This window comes from Ornithorhynchus anatinus, chromosome 1, assembly GCF_004115215.2.
Source record: "Ornithorhynchus anatinus isolate Pmale09 chromosome 1, mOrnAna1.pri.v4, whole genome shotgun sequence".
NCBI classification, from domain to species: Eukaryota; Metazoa; Chordata; class Mammalia; order Monotremata; family Ornithorhynchidae; genus Ornithorhynchus; species Ornithorhynchus anatinus.
Window position 1 is genome coordinate 172,251,493 of NC_041728.1, and position 10,260 is coordinate 172,261,752.

At 43.8% G+C, this 10,260-nt stretch overlaps 1 non-coding gene across 1 annotated transcript; it reads left to right on the forward strand.

Moving 5' to 3' along the window:
- The first annotated feature begins 8,478 nt into the window (after positions 1-8,478).
- LOC114816281 lies at positions 8,479-8,616 on the forward strand. Its single transcript, XR_003764051.1, has one exon. It is a non-coding gene; the product is annotated as a small nucleolar RNA SNORA7 (small nucleolar RNA).
- Positions 8,617-10,260: the final 1,644 nt, after the last annotated feature.

Genomic DNA, 10,260 nt, shown 5'->3' on the forward strand with positions numbered 1-10,260 from the left:
TAGAGAGAAGTGAAGTGACTTGTCTAAGGCCATAAAGCAGTGAAGAGGCAGAGTCAAGGTTAAGATCCAGGTCTTCTGACTCGCAGGCCTGTGCTGTTTCCACTAGACTAGAAGCAACACCGTCTAGTGGATTGAGCACAGGACTGGGAGTCAGAAGGACCTAGGTCCTAATCCCCACTCTGTCATTTGTCTGCTGTGTGACGTTGGGCAAATCACTTCACTTCTTTGGGTCTCATCTGTAAAATGCAACACTGTGAGCCCCGTGTGCCTTGTGCCCAACCAGATTGTGCCCAACCCGATTAGCTTACATCTACCCCAGTGTTTAGAATAGCGTTTAACACATAGTTGGCACTTAACAAATACCATCATCATTATTATTATTATTACTAAACCTCATTCCTGTGAGTCACTTGGCATAACCCAGAGAGAGTCTTATTTCCACCCATATATTCATTCCCACAACTAAACAGTACTCGGCTCTCTAAGCACTTAGCTACTAGTACTATTTCTATCACCACTAATAATAATCATAATAATAGTGGTATTTATTAAGTGCTTACTATGTGCTGGGCACTGTACTTGGCCCCGGGGTAGATACAAGCAAATTGGATTGTACACAGTGCCTTGTCCCACAAGAGGCTCGCAGTTTTAATCCCCATTTTACAGATGAGGGAACTGAGGCCCAGAGAAGTAAAGTGACTTGCCCAAGGTCACCCAGCAGACAAGTGGTGGAGCTGGGATTAGTATCCATGTCCTTCTGACTCCCAGGCCTGTGCAGTATTCACTAGATCATGTTGTTTCAAGTGCTTTAGTACAGTGCTCTGCACACAGTAAGCGCTCAATAAATACGATTGAATGAATGAATGACTACTTCTACTACTAGCAGCATGTCAGGCAAATGCCATGCAAGGACCAAGCACAATTTTACCAATTGCCACTTTTCACAAAGGAGATTTTCTCCTTTGCTGATGACTCTGTTGCACTGTACTCTCAGAAGCACTTAGCACAGGGCTCTGCACATAATAAGCTCTCAAATAATACCATTGTTTGATTGGTTAGACCCACTGGAATTATCAGAAATACATGGAGGAGACAGCTCAATTCTCCAGCCACCTGGGGTGTTGGGGGGGGGTGTTGGGGGGGGGGGGGGGGAGGGTATCTTGAGAGTTGAAGCCTGGAATTTAAAGAATTGTCCCAACATCCCTTTCCAACAAACCTTTGCTAAAAAGTATTGACATTGGCTCATGGAAGTTTCATTTCCTGCTCCTTCCTTTCCCCTTCAGGTGGAGATGCTAATGATAGTGAAATCTCACAAAAAGGAGTAGAAAGCAAGAAAGTGAAATAAAATATCACCACAGCACTACCTCAAAAAATATCACATCTCCTCCAAGAAGCCTTGCCTGACTAATTTCTCATCTCCCCTCCCTATATAGCTCTTTATTTTGTAACTCATGCTCTAGATCTCTTCCCCTGACCCAAGCACTCAGATACACACTCCCCCACAACACCATTTATGTACCTGACTGCGTTCAACCCGATTTGCTTGTATCCACCCCAGCACTTAGTTCAGTGCCTAGCACATAGTAAGTGCTTAACAAAAACCACAATTATTATTTTTATATTCTGTTGTTTCCTCTACCTGTAACTCATTTTATTGTCTATCATCCCACTAGACTATAATAGCCACGAGGGTAGGGATCATGCCTACTTTTTCTATTGTTTTGCATGGAGATGGATGGGCAACCAGTGGAGGTTTATGAGGAGAGGGGAAATGTCATCTGAATGCTCTTTTAGAAACACAGTCTGGGCAACAGAGTGAAGTACGGCCTGGAGAGAGGATAGACAGGATGCAGGAAAGTCGACAAGGAGGCCGATGAAGTAGTCACTGCTGGGAAATGATGTTTGCTTGGATCACTGTGGAAGGAGAACACTTAGTAGAGCATGCTGTACCCAGTAAGTGCTCAATAAAAGCCATTGATTGATTGATTACAGGATCCACATAGATACACATGCCTGGGACGTCTTCAAAGGCAAAATGTGCTTTACAACAGCAGAAAATCCATACTTTCCTGATGCAAGTGTGATTTTATCTTTAGAGTTTCTAATAATTGTGGTATTTGTTAAGCACTTGTTAGGTGTCAGGCACTGAACTAAATGCTAGGGAGGATAACAAACAAATCAGGTTGGACTCAGTCCCTGCCCCACATGGGGCTCACAGTCTTAGTCCCCATTTCTACAGATGAGGTGATTGAGACCCAGGGAAGTGAAAAGACTTGCCCAAGGTGAACAGAGCAGACAAGCAGCAGAACTGACATTAGAACCCGGGTCCTTCTGATGCCAAGGCCCATGCTCTATCCTTTAGGCCACACTGCTCCTCTAGACTTCACCATCTCCCCTTTACTGAACTCCACCCTTCCATAGTGTAGTAGATAGAACAAATCCCAGCTCTGCCGCTTGTCGGCTGTGTGACTGTGGGCAAGTCACTTAACTTCTCTGTGCCTCAGTTCCCTCATCTGTAAAATGGGGATTAAGACTGTGAGCCCCACGTGGGACAACCTGATTCCCCTATGTCTACCCCAGCGCTTAGAACAGTGCTCGGCACATAGTAAGCGCTTAACAAATACCAACATTATTAAGTCAAAAGGTCATTTGTTTTAATCCCCCCACCAACACTTATCTGTTGTGTGACCTTGAACAAGTCATGTAACTTCTCTGTACCTCAGGTACCCTATTTGTAAAATGGGGATTGAGACTGGTGAGCCCCATGTGGGACAAGCCCTGTGTCCAACTCAATTTGCTTGTATCTACCCTAGCCCTTAATACAGTGCCTGGCACATAGTAAGCACTTGACAAATACCACAGTTACCATTATTATTTAAAACTCTACAAAAACATGAATCTATGAGACATTGCTAAAGCAGTGGTCAGTGATAGTGGTCAGTGATATTATAACGGTAACAACAATGACAACACAATAAATACCACAATGACAGCACAATAAATACCACAATTATCAGGTGTGAAACACTGGGTGTAGCTGCAGGACAATCAGATAAATTGAGCCCTCTCTGGACAGAGAGTCCTAAATTAGGAATTATGGGGAATTCTAGAAGATGATTAGATAATGGTGCCTGCCCTCAAGGAGATTATATTCTTAAGGACAAAACACAAAGATGCAATCATTCATTAGAAAAGGTCAAGTGACAGAGGCCTTGTATGCATAAAGATATAAACAAGAGATAGACAAAAGGTGACACCTCAATATTTTTATATCATCTTTAAATTATATATTATGTTAGGGAATAAAGACTCAAGCATGTCCATTGAAAGGGGCATTCACACTATCCAAAGATGACTTGGAATAGGCCTGGAAAAACCTTCGTTAAAAATGTCGACACAAGCAGTGTGGTCTATTGGAAAGGGAACGGATCTGGGAATCAGAGGACCTGGCTTCTAATCCCAGCTCTGTCACTGGTCTGCTGTGTGACTTTGGCAATTCACTTAACTCCTCTGTGCCTCAGTTTTCTTGTCTGTAAAATACAGATTCAATGCCAAGTCTCCCTCTTATTTAGACTGGGAGCCCCATGTGGGGCAGAGACTGTGTCCCTGCCACTGGTCTGCTGTGTGACCTTGGCAATTCACTTAACTCCTCTGCGCCTCAGTTTTCTTGTCTGTAAAATATGGATTCAATGCCTAGTCTCCCTCTTATTTAGACTGGGAGCCCCATATGGGGCAGGGTCTGTGTCCACCCTGATTAACTAGTATCTACCCCACTGCTTGACACATGGTAAGTACTTAGGTATAACAACAATGACAATCACCACCACCAAAGCCCTCTGAGTCTCCTTTTGTCTGGCCACCAGAGAAAGAAGCCCAAGGAAGCCCAAAGAAGCCCAAGGAAGCTATGTTTTGTTTTACATCAGATCTTATTTTCTTCTCTCTGGAGACAATTTCTCTTCTTTTTTGTGAGATCATGCAGCTTTTTCTTCAATCAATCAATTGTATTTATCAAGTGCTCACTATGCACAGAGCACCATATTAAGCACTTGGGAGAGTACAATCCAATAGGATTGGTAGACATTCCCTGTCATATTGGACAGGGGGAGGCAGACATTAATATAAATAAATATATTACAGATCTGTATGGATAAGTGCTGTGGGGCTGAGGAAGAGGTGAATAAAGAAAGCAAATCAGGGTGACCCAAAAGGAAGTAGGAAAATGGGAAATGAAGGCTTAGTCAGGGAAGGCCTCTTGGAGATGTGCCTTCAATAAGGCTTTGAAAGTGGGGAAGAGTAATTGTCTGTTGGATATGAAGAGGGAGGACTTTCCAGGCCAGAAGCAGGACATTGGTGAGAGTTTGGTGGTGAAATAGACAGGATTGGGGTACAGTAAGTAGGTTAGGAGGAGTGAAGAGTGTGGGCTGGTTGTCTTTTGAAGATGACCAGAATTCGTGTGTGTGTGTGTGTGTGTGTGTGTGTGTCTGCGCAGGAGGGGCGGGCAGGGGGGAGGCTGTGCGGGGGTCGGGGGGGAAGGGGTGTGTGTGAAAAGACTGAAAGCACAATCTTTTTCAACATATAAAGAGAAAAAATCACCTTTCCTAACCTCCTTCCCACTGATTAACAGACAATCCTGACCCTAACCAGCAGCATGGCCTAGTGGAGAGAGCATGGACCTGGGAGTCAGAGGGCCTAGGTTCTAGTTCCAGCTCTGCGACTTTGGGGAAGTCACTTAACTTCAGGGAAGCAGCATGGCCTAGAGGCAAGAGCACAGGCTTGGGAGTCAGAGGACCTGGGTTCTAATCCTGACTCTGCCACTTGCCTGCTGGGTGACCTTGGGAAAAGTCATTTAACTCCTCTGGGCCTCAGTTACCTCATCTTGTAAAATAGTGATTAAGACTTTGAGTCCCACGTGGGACAGAGACTGTGTCCAACCTGATTACCTTATTTCTACCCCAATGCTTAGAACAGTGCTTGGCAGATAGTAAGCGCTTAACAAATACCATAACTTCTCCTTGCCTCAGTTCCCTCATCTGTAAAATGGGGATTAAATACTACTCCTTCCTACCTAGACTGTGAGCTCTATTGCTGGACAGGCACTGCGTCCAATCTGATTACCTTGTATTTCTAATAACTTGTATTAGAACTGCTCTTGCATTTAGAAAGTGCATAAATACCACGATTATCATTATTTTAAAAGATTTAGTTTAAACTATTCCTCTGTCCCTTCTTTTATTAAAGTCAGAAAAACACTAAACTAAACATCCAGAGAAGCAACATGGTGTAGTGGATAGAGCATGGGCCTGGGAGTCAGAAGGTCATGGGTTCTAATCCCAGCTGCACCACTTGACTGCTGGGTGACCTTGGACAAGTCATTCACTTCTCTGTGCCTCAGTTACCTCATTGTAAAAAATGGGGATTAAGAGTGTGAGCTCCATATGGAATAAGGACTATGGCCAACCTGATTAATTTATCTACCCCAGTTTTTAGAACAGTGCTTGGCACATAGTAGGTTATTAACAAATACCATTATTATTATTAAATACTTCATTTCAAAATTTTAATTAGCCCATTTGTTATTGCAGTATTATATACAGATAGTGGTCCAGAATCATCAAGAAACTACCTCCAAGATACACAGCAAGTAATAGGTGAAATGGGAAAACTAGAACTTATCTTTTGCTTTCCAGGTCAGGTCTCAATACTAAGTCTCATTACAGGTTTAGAAAGAAATGCATGTCTTCAGAATTACCTGGGCACAAGAAACCCACAATCAGTCAATCATATTTACTAGAGCTTACTGTGTGCAGAGCACATTCATTCATTCAATCATATTTCTTGAGAGCCTCCTGCGTGCAGCGCACTGTACTAAGCACTTGGAAAGTACAATTTGGCAAAAGATAGAGAGAATCCCTACCTAACAATGGGCTCCCAGTCTAGAAGGGGGGAGATAGACAACAAAACAAAACAAGTAGACAGGCATCAATAACATCAAAATAAATTAATAGAATTATAGATGTATATACATCATTAAAATAATAAATGGATAATAAATATGTACATATATACACAAGTGCTATGGGTGGAGGGGGCTGGAGCAGAGGGAGGGAGTAGGGGCGATGGGGAGGGGAGGAACAGAGGAAAAGGGGGGCTCAGTCTGGGAAGGCCTCCTGGAGGAGGCGAGCTTTCAATAGGGCTTTAAAGAGGGGAAGAGAGCTAGTTTGGCGGATGTGAGGTGGGAGGGCCAGATGTAGGACGTGGGCCAAGAGTCGACGGCAAGACGGGGAGAGCGAGGCACAATGAGGGGATTAGCAGGGGCAGAGGAGCGGAGTGTATGGGCGGGGCTGGAGAAGGAGAGAAGGGAGGTGAGGTAGGAGGGGGCAAGGTGATGGAGAGCTTTGGAGCCAAGAGAGAGGAGTTTTTGCTTGATACAAAAGTTGATAGGCAACCACTGGAGATTTTTGAAGGGGGAGGGGGGAGGACACATGCCCAAAGAGTTTCTGTAGAAAGATAATCCGGGCAGCAGAGTGAAGTATAGACTGAAGTGGGGAGAGACAGGAGGTTGGGAGATCAGAAAGGATGCGGATGCAGTAATTTAGTTGGGATATTATTAGTGATAGTACCGATGAGGTAGCATAGTGTATCAGTTGGTATACGTGTTCTTCCCTGCAAAAAACCCTTACCCTCAAATGAAAAATGAAAAATCAACCAATTGTATCCCTAGGAGAGTCTACTACAGCATGGCTTGGTGGAAAGAGCATGGGCTTGGGAGTCAGAGGTCGTGGGTTCTAATCCCAGCTCTGCCACCTTGGGCAAGTCACTTAACTTCTCTAGGCCTCAGTTACCTCATCTGTAAAATGGGGATTAAAAGTGTGAGCCCCACGTGGGAGAACCTGATTACCTTGTATCTACCCCAGCGTTTAGAACAGTGCTTGGCACATAGTAAGTGCTTAACAAATCCCATGATTATTATTATTACCAAGTTAGAGAGTAGGCATTCAGGAAAATACAGAGTCAGGTGATTAGATTTTTGCCTTCAAGGAATCAATCAATGGCTTTTATTGACCACTTACTATGTGCAGAGCACTGTACTAAACGCTTGGGAGAGGACAACAGAAGCAACAGGCACATTCCCTGCTTAAAACAAGGAACGTACAGTTTAGCAGAAGAGACAGATACCAAGTAAAGATAGTAGAAGAAAGGGGAAACTGGAAATGTAGGTGAATAAGTGACTTAATTGGAGGGTTTGTGAGTTGATATATACAGAAGTGCTTTGGGTGCCTGTGAGTGCATAACTATGTAGGTGGTGCTAAAGTATTTGAGGTGATAATTGGGATAATAATAATTGTAATATTTATTAAGCACTTACTATGGAATAAGCACATAGTAAGCATAGAGAATCAGTGTGGCCTAGTGGAAAAAGCATGTACCAGGGAGTCTGTGGATCTAGGTTCTAACCCTGGCTCTGCCACTTGCCTGTTGTGGGACCTTGGGTAAGTCACTTAACTTCTTTATGACTTCATTACCTCATCTGTAAAATGGGGATTAAGACTGAGCCCCATGTGTCACAAGGAAATTTAGTACAGTGTTTAGCAATAGTAAGCACTTAAAAATCAACACTTGTGCTCATATCCATAATTTATTTATATAATAATAGTTAAGGTATTTGTTAAGCAATTACTAAGTGCCAGGCACTGTACTAAGCACTGGGGTGGATATAAGCAAAACAGGTTGGACACTGTCCCTGTCCCGCATAGGGCTCACAGTCTTATTCCCCATTTTACAGATGAGGGAACTGAGGCAAAGAGAAGTGAAGTGACTTGCCTAAAGTCACACAGCAGACAATGATAGAGCCAGGATTAGAACCCATGACCTTCTGACTTCCAGCCCATGCTCTAGCCACTACGCCATGCTGCTTCCCTATTAATATCTGTCTCTCCCTCTAGGCTGTACCCTTGTTGTGAGTAGGGAACCAGTCTACCAACTATTATATGGGCACTCTCTCAGGCGCTTAATACGTCCCCCTTGAACAGTAAGTGCTTAATAAATACTATAGTTACCCTCATTCTCTTACTCGGTTCAACCACGTGGTCCTTCTAGCAGGCAGCGGCTGGATAATCTCAAAACTGTGCAAATAATCATTGCAATAAAAACCGTGGTACTTAAGTGCTTACTATGTGCCAGGCATTGTTCTAAGCAGGGCGGTAGAAACAAGGTAACCAGGTTGGACACAGTCCTGGTCCCACATGGGGTATGCACTCTTAATCCCCAATTTACATGAGGTAACAGAGGCACAGAGAACTGAAGTGACTTGCCCAAGGTCACACAGAGGACAAGTGGTGGAGCAGGGATTAGAACCCAAATCCTTCAGACTCCCAGGCCCAGTATCTATCCACTAGGCCACACTGCTTCTCAAATGAGTTTGCAAAGTGACAATTATAGTATAATAGACCACACATAGAAGCTTGATACCATATTATGACCCTCTCAGGGTTGCGCCTGGAGAGTTTCCAGTACTTTACCAGTCTCTACTATGGGAGGGAGAGTCAAGCAGAGGCCTCCCCACTCCATTCTTAGCTTGGGCAGTGGCTAGCAAGTGGAAGGCCATCTGCTACAAGTCAAAACTCACCCAAGTTGGACAGCAGCGGCAAGGGAGAAACTCGAGGGCAGAGACTCAACTTTACTGCACGAAAGGAAGCAATGGTAAACCACTTCTGGATTTTTACCAAGAAAACTCAATGGATGCACAACCAGTACAATGGCAGATGGAGGTGAGGCATTGAATTCTGGGAGAGATGTGTCCATGGTGTCGGTATAGGTTGGAGACGACTCAACAGCATAAGACAAGACCATACCGTAGATATTTTGAGGGCAGAGGCACCTAGTCTTGCTGCCAATGAACTTCCCCAAACACTTCCTAGAGTGCTCCTAAATAAATACCGTTGAATAGTAAGCTCCTCGTGGGCAGGGAATGTGCCTGTTACATTGTTATACTGTACTCTCCCAAGTGCTTCGCCCAATGCTCTGCACACAGTAAGCACTCAGTAAATAAGATTGAATGACTAATTTGGGTGACAAATGCAATAAGCAGAGCTAGGCTGAAGCAGTTCAGTGATAGAACAATAACAAACCACTCAACCAGGAATGGCTCAGAATCAACATTCAGCAAAAACACACCTGTGAAATCATCATATATCACTCAATTGTAATTAATGAACATTTCACTAAATCCCGGGGAAGGCAATGACAGAATCAGTAGAAATGATCCATGCCTTCAAGGATCTTACAATCATTCATTCACTCGATCTATTTATTAAGTGCTTACTGTGTGCAAAGCACTGTACTCAGCACTTGGGAAAGTACAATACATCAATAAACAGTGACTTTCCCTCCCCACAATGAGCTCCAGGTCTGGGAGGCAGAGGGAAGGAGACAGACATCAATACAAACAAATTAAATAACAGACAGATACATAAGTGCTGATGGGGGAAGAGCATATATATAAGGAGGGAAGAGCAAAGGGAGCATGTCAGGGTGATGCTAAAAGGAGTGGGAGATGGGATTCTATTTAGTTGCCATTGTTTTTACGAGATGTTCTTCCCCTTGACTCTATTTATTGCCATTGTTCTTGTCTGTCTGTCTCCCCCGATTAGACTGTAAGCCGGTCAAACGGCAGGGACTGTCTCTATCTGTTGCCAACTTGTTCATTCCAAGCACTTAGTACAGTGCTCTGCACATAGTAAGTGCTCAATAAATACTATTGAATGAAAGATGGGAAAAGTGGGGCTTAGTCTGGAAGGGCCTTTCGGAGGAGATGTGCCTTCAGTAAGGCTTTGAAGGGGGTGTGTGTGCGTGTGGGGGTAATTGTCGGATTTGAGGAGGGAGGCCATTAGAGGCCAGAAGGAAGACGTGGGCCAGGGGTCGGAGACAAGACAGACGAATTGGAGGCACAGTGAGAAGGTTAACACTAGAGGAGCAAAGCATGCAGGCTGAGTTGTAGAAGGACAGAGTGAAGAGTTTTTGTTTGATGGGCAATCACTGGAGTTTTTTGAGGATGGGGGTGACATGTCCTGAATACAATAGTATTTACCGAATACTTACAGTGTGCAGAATACTGCCTAAGCACCTGGGATAATACAATACAAGAGAATTAGCAGATACATTCCCTGCCTATCATGAGTTTATAGTCTAGAAAGGGAGGTAAACATTAACATGAGTAAAAAGTTCACAAAATCTAATTTTAAGATAGTACATAAATGCTCT